Below are 14430 nucleotides of genomic sequence, written 5' to 3' on the forward strand. Positions count from 1 at the left end.
TACAGTGACAACTCTACCTAGTGATCCCGCTAAATGGGCTGAGACCCTCACTGAGTCAATGAAGGAAGTTCTTATTCAAAGAGGTGCAAAATCATTTCACAACCGTCACAGCCATTATCCAGCTTCTGTGAGGAACAGTGGGCTAGGAGGCAAAACCCGATGCCTAAACAATGAACATTTTACTTCACACTTGCCCAATGGACAACGAGTACAAAGAGAGTGGCTGATGTACTCTCCCTCTACTGGTAATGTTTACTGCTTTGCATGCAAACTGTTTTCCCCAAAAACACATTCTTTTGTGACAGGCTATTGTGATTGGAAACACTCAGAAAGATTTGGTGAACATGAGCGAAGTGCTGAGCACATAACCTGCATGCAAGCAGTCTTGAACCGCGCCAAAGGTGCCACAGTTGATGCAGACCTGTTCAAACAGTTTCAGGCAGAGAGCAGCTATTGGAGGCAGGTGTTACAAAGAGTTGTTGCAGTCATTAAATTCCTTGCAGAAAGGGGCCTTGCATTTAGGGGTAAAAATGAATCGTTAGGGTCTCCTCTCAATGGGAACTACCTTGGTATTCTGGAGGTCCTGGCTGAATTTGATCCCTTTCTAAAGGATCACATCAGAAAGTTTGGGCAGATGGGTCGAGGTAATACCTCATATCTGTCCTCCACCATTTGTGAGGAATTCATTGAATTGATGGGTGCAAAAACCAAACAGGCTATAGCAGATGAACTGCAAGCAAGCAAATACTACTCTATCATTGTGGATTCAACCCCAGATTTATCTCATGTGGACCAATTGACATTCATATTCCGTTTTGTTAGCAAAGAGGGCAGTGTTGTTGAACGCTTTGTGGGTTTTGAGCCCATTACTAGCCATACAGGTGAAAGTTTGGCTAACTGTGTCATGTCTGTGTTGGAAAATCTAGGGTTAGAGCTGTCAAATTGCAGGGGGCAGGCTTATGATAATGCCAGCAACATGTCAGGGAGGTATAATGGGTTGCAGGCTCACTTAAAGAAAAGCAACCCATTAATACACTATATTCCATGTGCAGCTCACTCTTTGAATTTGGTGGGAGTCAACAGCATTGACAGATGTGGAAATGAAGTCTCTAAGTATTTTGACTTGATTCAGTCTATTTACAACTTCACAACTGCATCCACACACCGATGGGACAGGGTATTTGGCAATTCCAACATAGATCTCACACTTAAAGCTTTATCCAACACGCGTTGGAGTTGCCGTGCAGAATCTACCAAAGCACTGTGGCAGAACTACAGTAAAATAAAAGCAGCACTACAGGTTATTTCCACTGATGACACAGAGAAACGAGACACACGAACTGAAGCTGACAGTCTAGTGCGGAAGCTGGATTCACTTGAGATGGCCTTCATGGCAGGCTTTTGGGACACTGTTCTGTCCAGATTTCAGGCCACAAGTCTGCAACTTCAAAAAGCAGACATGGACCTTGGTACAGCAGTTAGATTGCTGGAATCTCTGCGCACCTTTGTTCTCTCCCAAAGAGATCTATTTGATCATTTTGAGCAGAAAGCCTTAAACATGTTGGGTGGCACCCCATCTTACAGGGCTGAACGGACGAGGAAACGTAAAAAGTTTGCTGATGAATCAGCATCCCCAGATGTTGTGCTTGAGGGAAGGCAACTGTTTCAAATAGAGACATTTATTGCCTCTATTGATCAACTGAGTTCAAGCCTTAATCACCGTCTGGAGGCCTACAAACATCTGAACAATTTGTTCAGTGTCCTTTTCTCTTTGGATACAGAGTCCAATGCTTCAGTCCTTCACAAGGCCAAGATTCTCACTGAATCATACCCATCTGACCTCAATGAAAGTCTTGGACAGGAGCTTATACAGTTCAAATCTTTTATACAGCTCAACAACACTGATGAGGAGAGGACCCCTTCAGGACTGCTCAAAACAATAATACATTTTGGACTACAGCCTACGTTTCCTAATACATACATTGCGCTACAGATTTTTCTCACTCTACCGGTCAGTAACTGTGAGGGAGAACGCTCATTCTCTCTTTTGTCAAGAGTAAAAAATGAGCTGCGCACAAGAATGACTCAGAAAAGATTAAATGCGTTATCTCTAATGGCAATTGAGAGTGAGCTGACAAGAGAGTTGGACTTCAATGATGTGGTGGATGATTTTGCAAAATTGAAAGCACGAAAGAAACCCCTTGCTTAAAGGTGCACTGTGTAAGATTTTTAGGTTATTTCCAGAATTCACCCATTCACTAATGTTAGGCTACCTGTTTTCATGAATACTTACCACCACCATAAAATTCTAAGTATCCATTATGACTTGGAGAATTGCACTTTTGCCATTTCTGGGAAGTGTCACCTGGATTGTGAAGATAGGATTGACTTTAGGCAGAAGCTTGGTGCTTTCTCTGGCAAACTGAACCTCAAGCTTCATTCTCTGCAGCTTTGCATTCTTGTGCAGACTTTCATCCACAAGGAACTTTTCAACTTCCCCACTATCGTGAAGGGGCCATCAAAAGATTTCAGTGTGTCCAGCATGTCTAGTCTCTTACTCTCCTTTCTTTGAGCCATCTCTTGTTTCTCATCTGCCCTACTCTCGAATTTTGCCTTCATGAATTTACTCCAGTTGAGTTCAACCTCCCTTTTTGCTTGTGCTGCTGCCTTGAAACCTCTGAAGCTCCTGGCTCTTCTGTAAAATTATTGACCTATTGACTGCGTTCAGTGTGCCCAACTTCTTCAGTTTGTAGTCCACCTTGCCACATTGTCTCTCCATCCCAATGTTGTGCACAGGGGTGCCATCAATGTTACTAGCCTGTTCACTGACAGGGTCCATTGGGAAGGTCTCCTCATCCATCCTCTGCCTGGCCAGGACAGTCTTCAGATGGGGCAGCATGAGATCTGTCAGCTGCTTCACTTCATCCAAGTATTCGGCAGCCACGTCTGACACTGAGTTCAGGACATGTCCAGTGCCTGTCCAGCCACTATAGCATTCTTGGAAATGGGCTATCTTGACCTGCATGCAGCCCTTGTACCATGAACTGGCCTACACCTTTCTTTGTGGTGCTCTCCGATGCATGTTATCATTTTACCTTTCTCCTTCTCCTCAAGCTTAAAGGCCTACTGAAATGAATTTTTTTTATTTAAACGGGGATAGCAGATCTATTCTATGTGTCATACTTGATCATTTCGCGATATTGCCATATTTTTGCTGAAAGGATTTAGTATAGAACAACGACGATAAAGATTGCAACTTTTGGTATCTGATAAAAAAAAGGCTTGCACCTACCGGAAGTAGCGTGACGTAGTCAGTTGAACATATACGCAAAGTTCCCTATTGTTTACAATGATGGCCGCATGAAGTGAGAGAGATTCGGACCGAGAAAGCGACAATTTCCCCATTAATTTGAGCGAGGATGAAAGATTTGTGGATGAGTAAAGTGCAAGTGAAGGACTAGTGGGGAGTTGAAGCTATTCAGATAGGGAAGATGCTGTGAGAGCCGGGGGTGACCTGATATTCAGCTGGGAATGACTACAACAGTAAATAAACACAAGACATATATATACTCTATTAGCCACAACACAACCAGGCTTATATTTAATATGCCACAAATTAATCCTGCATAAAAACACCTGCGTGTTTGTTATGCTAGCTCCTAGCTCCTCTGCTAGCTCCTAGCTCCATAGAACACGCCAATACAATTCAAACACCTGATCAACACACACAATTACTCAGCCCAAAAGACCGTTTACCTAACCCAAGGTTCATAAAGCTTATATATTTTTAAAAAGTTACGTACGTGACGCGCACATACGGTCAAGTTATCGAATGTTTAGCAGCCAAGGCTGCATACTCACGGTACCTGATATTCAGCTGGGAATGACTACAACAGTAAATAAACACATGACATATATATACTCTATTAGCCAGAACACAACCAGGCTTATATTTAATATGCCACAAATTAATCCTGCATAATAACACCTGCGTGTTTGTTATGCTAGCTCCTAGCTGCTCTGCTAGCTCCTAGCTCCATAGAACACGCCAATACAATTCAAACACCCGATCAACACACACAATCACTCAGCCCAAAAGACCGTTCACCTAACCCAAGGTTCATAAAGCTTATATATTTTTAAAAAGTTACATACGTGACGCGCACGTACGGTACGGTACGTGTTATGCTAGCTCCTAGCTCCTCTGCTAGCTCCTAGCTCCATAGAACACGCCAATACAATTCAAACACATGATCAACACACACAATCACTCAGCCCAAAAGACCGTTCACCTAACCCAAGGTTCATAAAGCTTATATATTTTAAAAAAGTTACGTACATACGCAAAAAAAAGCCAAAGCTGCATACTCACAGTAGCACGTCTGCGTCTTTGTCATCCAAATCAAAGTAATCCTGGTAAGAGTCTGTGTTGTCCCAGTTCTCTACAGGCGTCTGTGTATCCAAATCAAAAGTCCTCCTGGTTAGAGTCTCTGTTATCCGAGTTCTTCCATCTTGACTGCATCTTTCGGGAATGTAAACAAAGAAGCGCCGGCTGTGTACTGTTGTGGCTGACTACGTTCGAAAAATACGTCCATTTCGCACCGACAACTTTCTTCTTTGCTTGCTCGGCTTCCTTCTCCATAATGCAATGAACATGATTGAAACAGATTCACGAACACAGATGTCCAGAATACTGTGGAATTATGAAATGAAAACAGAGCTTTTTCGTATCGGCTTCAATGTGGAAGGCATACCCGTGTTCGCCGGGCTACGTCACACGCATACGTCATCCTCAGAGGCGTTTCGAACCGGAAGTTTAGCGGCAAATTTAAAATGTCACTTTATAAGTTAACCCGGCCGTATTGGCATGTGTTATAATGTTAAGATTTCATCATTGATATATAAACTATCAGACTGCGTGGTCGGTAGTAGTGGGTTTCAGTAGGCCTTTAACCACAAATAGATACAGACTTTGAGCCTCAATTTGCTGCACAGCTGCCGTTATGCCAATGTGTTTTCCTAAGATATTATTTTATTTTTAATGATAGAAGGGAGGAAAAGGGGGCAAAAATCATGTCCGATTTAGTTTTTTGGGTGGGTTGGGGGGTTTATTTCATGATAGCTACCAACTTCCAATACATAATATCTCTCAAATGACCCAAAGCACCATCACTGAAGTGGGCGTAATCATTTTCAAAAATGTTTATTTTTAGGCCATTTATCCCCTCCCCCTGTGTCTGTGTGAAACCTGTGCTTGTCAGTGTCTGTGTGGTATACCTAATAGTGTGTGTGCAGTATGTGCACTCTTCTGTACAGTACAGTGTGCATGTCTGTTCACAGTATACAGTATTTCTTGCATAGTGCGTGCGTGTGTGTGCGCCCACACGCGCGGGGGGTTGAGGGGCCAAGACCATGTCAGGCCCAGGGGGCCAAAATTTCTTAATCCGCCCCTGCCTGTGGGATGTTCCAAATAAGTGTTTGATGACCATTCCTCAACTTTCTCAGTCTTTTTGCCACTTGTGCCAGCTTTTTTGCAACATGTTGCAGGCATCAAATTCCAAATGAGCTAATATTTGCAAAAAATAAAGTTTTCCAGTTTGAACCTTAAATATCTTGTCTTTGCAGTCTATTCAATTGAATATAAGTTGAAAAGGATTTGCAAATCATTGTCTCTGTTTTTATTTACCATTTACACAACGTGCCAACTTTAGTGGTTTTGGGTTTTGTACATTTGTTGTGTTTGTTCTCTTTTGTTTTATACTTAAATCTACCACGTTGACATTAGTTACGTTTGTAGTTATGTTATCTTTAATCCGGCTACCCTGGTGTCATTTTGACAATTGTCTTGTTTATATTACAACGGTAATATTTGAATGATGATAAATTAATGTGTTGTGGCAGTTGCAGATGTCACCAATGCGGCGGTTTGAGGAAACAAATCGGTTGCTTTTCCCACACACGTCTTTAACGGTGAACTGCCAACATGAGAATGCTAAAATTGTCAGGTCCAAACACTGATGACTATTAAACGAGACAAGAAGCAAGGAATTAAACAAAGACAGAATTACATTTGGCTCAATTTGAGGAGAGACGCCTGGGCTGTACTATTGAACAGTCTCCAGCACGCTCTGGCGAAAGATTGTACGCCACCTCTTTTTATTTGGACTTTCCCTGTTTACATAACAACAGCTGTTTCTAAAAGAATGGGGGGTATGTTTTCGGTCACATTAACACAAAAGAAAAAGATGCCTCAGGCTTGGACTGGTCCTGGATCGAGCTTGGGCAAGTCTTGGATCACAATAGATAACCCCTCCCGTCTCCTCCCATCGTACACAGCGGAACTTTCCAAGCCTTTGGCTTGGTGCAACAAACACAGCCTCTTGTCTGTTCACTGGGAACTCAGCGTAGGAAAAGTTTTTTGATAATTTACATACAATTTTTCTGACAAAAATGCTGCACCAATTTTTTCCCTCAGAATTTTCAACTACCTCGAAGTGTTTTGCCAAGAGGATTGTTTGTAAGAATATGCATGTTCAGTTTTTGGCCAAAGTAAAAACAATCGGAAGTTGTCTTTATTTTTAAGTTATCATGCCATGATTTTACCATCTATTGGTAATACATTTCCCTCCATGCGGCCACTGAGTTAAAATGAGTTCGACACACACACATGCGAGATGTATAGATCAGGGATTTTTAATCTGTTGGGTCTTTCTTTACCTGGGGGTTAAAAAAAAAAAATCTCTGGCTTTTATTTTGAAAGGGATATTTTTCAATGCACCAGGGTGTCTTCTATCAATGCTACTAAAGATGGCGACAGCGCTCTGTAGTGCTATTTGTTAGTTTTCTGCTGTTAAGAGGACCGTGATAGTCTGGTCTCTTGTTATTGTTTTTGTTTATTACCAACATGCATACAGTAAAATACATATATTACATCATAACACGTGGCTTGGCATTGTCTTGCTGAAATAAGCAGGGGCGTCCATTATAACGTTGCTTGGATGGCAACATAAGTTGCTCCATAACCTGTATGTACCTTTCAGCATTAATGTCGCCTTCACAGATGTGTAAGTTACCCATGCCTTGGGCACTAATACACCCCCATACCATCACAGATGCTGGCTTTTACACTTTACGCGTAGAACAATCCGGATGGTTCTTTTCCTCTTTGGTCCGGAGGAAACGACGTCCGCAGTTTGCAAAAACAATTTGAAATGTGGACTCGTCAGACCACTGAACACTTTTTCCACTTTGCATCAGTCCATCTTGGATGAGCTCGGGCCCAGCGAAGCCGGCGGCGTTTCTGGGTGTGGTTGATAAATGGCTTTGGCTTTGCATAGTAGAGTTTTAACTTGCACTTACAGATGTAGCGACTAACTGTAGTTACTGACGGTGGTTTTCTGTAGTGTTCCTGAGCCCATGTGGTGATATCCTTTACACACTGGTGTCACTTTTTGATGCAGTACCGCCTGAGGGTACGAAGGTCCGTAATATCATCGCTTACGTGCAGTGATTTCTCCAGATTCTCTGAACCTTTTGATGATATTACGGAACGTAGATGGTGAAATCCCTAAATTCCTTGCAATAACTGGTTGACAAATGTTGTTCTCAGACTGTTGGACAATTTGCTCACGCATTTGTTGACAAAGCGGTGACCCTCGCCCCGTCCTTGTTTGTGAATGATTGCTTTTAGACCCAATCATGGCACCCACCTGTTCCCAATTAGCCTGCTCACCCGTGGGATGTTCCAAATAAGTGTTTGACGAGCATTCCTCAACTTTCTCAGCCTTTTTTGCCACTTGCGCCAGCTTTTTTGAAGCATGTTGCAGGCATCAAATTCCAAATGAGCTAATATTTGCAAGAAATAACCAGTTTGAACGTTAAGTATCTTGTCTTTGCAGTCTATTCAATTGAATATAAGTTGAAAAGGATTAGCAAATCATTGTATTCTGTTTTTATTGACCATTTACACAACGTGCCGGCTTCACTGGTTTTGCGGTTTGTAGAGAAACGTGGTGCGTGTTTCACAGTTTGGGAATGGGGGATATAGAGTGAAGCAGGATGATATAGGGTGAATACTAATTGGAGGCCAAGAAAGACCTTCATTGATTACGAAGGACAATGACGAGGCTCCAAGAGTGGGGGGAAAAAAAGAGAATCCTGTTATTTCCTCTTGTTGTCACCTCCGATGTGTTTTTGTGTGGCGCGTTTTGTCCATGTGTGTGTGTGTGTGTTTGTGTGTGTGTGTGTCGGCTGGCAGCCAGTGTGCGAGTGTGACAATGCCCTCGTTGTGTCAGCGAGCCAACACAAGCTTCCTCTCCCGGAGCGGCCATAAAGATGTCTGAAAGAGAGCTACAGTCCGGCAACACACACACTGGACTTGTTGTCCACCTGTGTCAGCAGGACACCAGCACAGCATCTACGTTGTCTACACCAGTCCTCGGTTCAGGTCTCCATACACGGTGTGGAACCGCTCCCTAAGGTCAATCATCTTCTAAATGTGTAAGTAGCGTTATCACTGGAGGACCAGGCTAAGGGTGTTACACGGAGAGTACATGCAGGCAGGAGCAGCCAAGGTAATTGCTTAACTGGCTTGAAACAAAAAATAAATAAGCCGAAGGCAGGGCACTTGGAGGTCCTGAGCTAGTGCGCAAGGTGGAGAAGTTCCGGCTGGATATAGTCGGACTCACTTCGACGCACAGCAAGGGCTCGGCATGAACCAGTTCTCTCGAGAGGGGCTGGACTCTCTTCCACTCTGGCGTTGCACGCAGTGAGAGGCGACGGGCTGGGGTGGCCGTTCTTGTTGCCCCCCGGCTCAGAGCCTGCACGTTGGAGTTCAACCCGGTGGACGAGAGGGTAGCTTCCCTCCGCCTTCGGGTGGGGGGACGGGTCCTGACTGTTGTTTGCGCTTACGCGCCAAGCGGCAGCTCAGAGTGCCCACCCTTTTTGGATTCACTCGAGGGAGTACTTGAGGGTGCTCCCCCGGGTGGTTCCCTCCTTCTACTGGGGGACTTCAACGCTCATGTTGGCAACGACAGTGAAACCTGGAGAGGCGTGATTGGGAAGAATGGCCGCCCGGATCTGAACCCGAGTGGTGTTTTGTTATTGGACTTTTGTGCCCGTCACAGATTGTCCATAACGAACACCATGTTCAAGCATAAGGGTGTCCATATGTGCACTTGGCACCAGGACACCCTAGGCCGCAGTTCCATGATCGACTTTGTAGTTGTGTCATCGGATTTGCGGTCTCATGTTTTGGACACACGGGTGAAGAGAGGGGCGGAGATTTCTACCGATCACCACCTGGTGGTGAGTTGGCTGCGATGGTGGGGGAGGATGCCGGACAGACCTGGCAGGCCCAAACGCATTGTGAGGGTCTGCTGGGAACGCCTAGCAGAGTCTCCTGTCAGAGAGAGTTTCAATTCCCGCCTCCGGAAGAACTTTGAACATGTCACGAGGGAGGTGCTGGACATTGAGTCCAAGTGGATCATGTTCCGCACCTCTATTGTCGAGGCGGCTGATTAGAGCTGTGGCCGCAAGGTGGTTGGTGCCTGTCGTGGCGGTAATCCAAGAGCCCGCTGGTGGACACCAACGGCGAGGAATGCCGTCAAGCTGAAGAAGGAGTCCTATTGGGTTCTTTTGGCTCATAGGACTCCTGAGGCAGCGGACAGGTACGGACAGGCCAAGCGGTGTGCGGCTTCAGCAAGCGCGGAGGCAAAAACTCGTACATGGGAGGAGTTCGGGGAAGCCATGGAAAACGACTTCCAGACGGCTTCGAAGCGATTCTGGACCACCATCCGCCGCCTCAGGAAAGGGAAGCAGTGCAATGTCAACACCGTGTATGGTGAGGATGGTGTTCTGCTGACCTCGACTGCGGATGTTGTGGATCGATGGAGGGAATACTTCGAAGACCTCCTCAATCCTACCAACACGTCTTCCTATGAGGAAGCAGTGCCTGGGGAATCTGTGGTGGGCTCTCCTATTTCTGGGGCTGAGATTGCCGAGGTAGTTAAAAAGCTCCTCGGTGGCAAGGCCCCGGGGGTGGATGAGATCCGCCCGGAGTTCCTTAAGGCTCTGGATGCTGTGGGGCTTGGTTGACAAGACTCTGCAACATCGCATGGACATCGGGGGCTGTACCTCTGGATTGGCAGACCGAGGGGGTGGTTCCTCTCTTTAAGAAGGGGAACCGGAGGGTGTGTTCCAACTATCGTGGGATCCCACACCTCAGCCTTCCCGGTAAGGTCAATTCAGGTGTGCTGGAGAGGAGGCTACACCGGATAGTCAAACCTCGGATTCAGGAGGAACAGTGTGGTTTTCGTCCTGGTCGTGGAACTGTGGACCAGCTCTATACTCTCGGCAGGGTCCTTGAGGGTGCATGGGAGTTTGCCCAACCAGTCTACATGTGCTTTGTGGACTTGGAGAAGGCATTCGACCGTGTCCCTCGGGAAGTCCTGTGGGGAGTGCTCAGAGAGTATGGGGTATCGGACAGTCTATTTGTGGCGGTCCGCTCCCTGTATGATCAGTGTCAGAGCTCCGTCCGCATTGCTGGCAGTAAGTCGGACACGTTTCCAGTGAGGGTTGGACTCCGCCAAGGCTGCCCTTTGTCACCGATTCTGTTCATAACTTTTATGGACAGAATTTCTAGGCGCAGTCAGGGCGTTGAGGGTATCTGGTTTGGTGGCTGCAGGATTAGGTCTCTGCTTTTTGCAGATGATGTGGTCCTGATGGCTTCATCTGGCCAAGATCTTCAGCTCTCACTGGATCGGTTCGCAGCAGAGTGTGAAGTGACTGGGATGGGAATCAGCACCTCCAAGTCCGAGTCCATGGTTCTCGCCTGGAAAAGGGTGGAGTGTCATCTCCGGGTTGGGGAGGAGATCTTGCCCCAAGTGGAGGAGTTCATGTACCTCTGAGTCTTGTTCACGAGTGAGGGAAGAGTGGATCGTGAGATCGACAGGCGGATCGGTGCGGCGTCTTCAGTAATGCGGACGCTGTATCGATCAAATATGGTGAAGAAGGAGCTGAGCCGGAAGGCAAAGCTCTTAATTTACCGGTCGATCTACGTTCCCATCCTCACCTATGGTCATGAGCTTTGGGTTATGACCGAAAGGACAAGATCACGGGTACAAGTGGCCGAAATGAGTTTCCTCCGACGGGTGGCGGGGCTCTCCCTTAGAGATAGGGTGAGAAGCTCTGTCATCCGGGGGGAGCTCAAAGTAAAGCCGCTGCTCCTCCACATCGAGAGGAGCCAGATGAGGTGGTTTGGGCATCTGGTCAGGATGCCACCCGAACGCCTCCCTAGGGAGGTGTTTCGGGCACGTCCGACCGGTAGGAGGCCACGGGGAAGACCCAGGACACGTTGGGAAGACTATGTCTCCCGGCTGGCCTGGGAACGCTTCGGGATCCCCCGGGAGGAGCTGGACGAAATGGCTGGGGAGAGGGAAGTCTGGGCTTCTCTGTTTAGACTGCTGCCCCCGCGACCCAACCTCAGATAAGCGGAAGAAGATGGATGGATGGATATATACTGTATATATATATATATATATATATATATATATATATATATATATATATATATATATATATATATATATATATATATATATATATATATATATATATATATATACATATATAAGGTCAGGGGGAAAAACAGAGGCTATTTCATCCCTACAAGCCTGGTTGTAGGTTTTAGGTTGTAGGTTTTCCTGCTCTTCAGGGGAGTTTATTCCCCTGAAGAGCAGGTGTTTTTTCCTGACCTAACGTATATTCCGCTCTACCCCGGTATTGAGCACTGTATAACGGATAAACCACAGTAACCTCGACTATATATATATATATATATATATATATATATATATATATATATATATATATATATATATATATATATATATATATATATATATATATTCATTTAATGTGGTCTTCCACATCATTCAAAGTGGCCATCTGACAGCAGTCATAATTTAGATTTGGCCCTCAATAAAAACAAGTTTAAAAACCCCTGTCAAATATTTAAAGTGGCCCGTCACATCATGTAATGTGGTCTTTCACATCATTCAAATTGGCCGTCTGATAGCATTCATAATTTAGAAATGGCCCTGGATAAAAACGGGTTTGAAACCCCTGTCAAACATTTAATGCGGCCAGCCAAATTATTTAAGGTGACTTCCACCTCATTCTATGTTGTCTGACACATTATTTAATGTGGCCCACCATCTTCCACGCCATCTCAATGGCCCACAACATGAATTGAATGTGGTCTTCCACATAATTCAACGTGGCCCTCTGATGCCAGTCATAATTTAGATGTGGCCTTGGATAAAAACGAGTTTGAAACCCCTTTCAAACATTTATTGTGGCCCACCTAATTTTTTAAAGTGGCTTCCACCTCTTTTAATGTTGTCTGACACTTTATTTAAAGTGGCCCGCAATGCCATTTAAAGTGGTCCTCCACGTCATTAAATGGCCCACCATTTGAATTTAATGTGGTCTTCCACATCATTCAAAGTGGCCCTCTGATGGCAGTCATAATTTAGAAGTGGCCCTGAATAAAAACGAGTTTGAAACCCCTGTCAAACATTTATTGTGGCCTGCCAAATTATTTAAGGTGACTTCCACCTCATTCTATGTTGTCAGACACATTATTTAATGTGGCCCACCATCTTCCACGCCATCTCAATGGCCCACAACATGAATTGAATGTGGTCTTCCACATAATTCAATGTGGCCCTCTGATGCCAGACATAATTTAGATGTGGCCTTGGATAAAAACGAGTTTGAAACCCCTTTCAAACATTTATTGTGGCCCACCTAATTTTTTAAAGTGGCTTCCACCTCATTTAATGTTGTCTGACACTTTATTTAAAGTGGCCCGCAATGCCATTTAAAGTGGTCCTCCACGTCATTAAATGGCCCACCATTTGAATTTAATGTGGTCTTCCACATCATTCAAAGTGGCCCTCTGATGGCAGTCATAATTTAGAAGTGGCCCTGAATAAAAACGAGTTTGAAACCCCTGTCAAACATTTATTGTGGCCCACCTAATTTTTTAAAGTGGCTTCCACCTCATTTAATGTTGTCTGACACTTTATTTAAAGTGGCCCGCAATGCCATTTAAAGTGGTCCTCCACGTCATTAAATGGCCCACCACTTGAATTTAATGTGGTCTTCCACATCATTCAAAGTGGCCCTCTGATGGCAGTCATAATTTAGAAGTGGCCCTGAATAAAAACGAGTTTGAAACCCCTGTCAAACATTTATTGTGGCCTGCCCAATTATTTAAGGTGACTTCCACCTCATTCTATGTTGTCTGACACATTATTTAATGTGGCCCACCATCTTCCACGCCATCTCAATGGCCCACAACATGAATTGAATGTGGTCTTCCACATAATTCAAGGTGGCCCTCTGATGCCAGTCATAATTTAGATGTGGCCTTGGATAAAAACGAGTTTGAAACCCCCTTCAACATTTATCGTGGCCCACCTAATTTTTTAATGTGGCTTCCACCTCATTTAATGTTGTCTGACACTTTATTTAAAGTGGCCCGCAATGCCATTTAAAGTGGTCCTCCACGTCATTAAATGGCCCACCACTTGAATTTAATGTGGTCTTCCACATCATTCAAAGTGGCCCTCTGATGGCAGTCATAATTTAGAAGTGGCCCTGAATAAAAACGAGTTTGAAACCCCTGTCAAACATTTATTGTGGCCTGCCCAATTATTTAAGGTGACTTCCACCTCATTCTATGTTGTCTGACACATTATTTAATGTGGCCCACCATCTTCCACGCCATCTCAATGGCCCACAACATGAATTGAATGTGGTCTTCCACATAATTCAATGTGGCCCTCTGATGCCAGTCATAATTTAGACGTGGCCTTGGATAAAAACGAGTTTGAAACCCCTTTCAAACATTTAATGTGGCTTCCACCTCATTTAATGTTGTCTGACACATTATTTAAAGTGGCTCACCATGTCCTTTAAAGTGGTCTTCCACGACATTTAACATTGCCCACCACTTGAATTTAATGCGGTCTTCCACATCATTCAAGGTGGCCCACCACTTGAATTTAACGTGGTCTTCCACATCATTTAATGTTGTCTACACTTTATTTAAAGTGGCCCACCATGTCATTTAAAGTGATCTTCCATGCCATCTAAATGGCCCACCACATGAATTTTATGTGGTCTTCCACATCATTCAAAGTGACCCACCACTTGAATTTAATGTGGTCTTCCACATCATTCAAAGTGGACCTTTGATGGCAGTCATAATTTAGATGTGGCCCTGGATAAAAACGAGTTTGAAACCCCTGTCAAACATTTACTGTGGCCCGCCAAATTTTTTAAGGTGGCTTCCACCCCATTTAATGCTGTCTGACACTTTATTTAATGTGGCCTGCCATGTCATTTAAAGTTGTCTTCCAC

The sequence above is a fragment of the Entelurus aequoreus genome, linkage group LG11, assembly GCF_033978785.1.
Source record: "Entelurus aequoreus isolate RoL-2023_Sb linkage group LG11, RoL_Eaeq_v1.1, whole genome shotgun sequence".
Classification (NCBI taxonomy): domain Eukaryota; kingdom Metazoa; phylum Chordata; class Actinopteri; order Syngnathiformes; family Syngnathidae; genus Entelurus; species Entelurus aequoreus.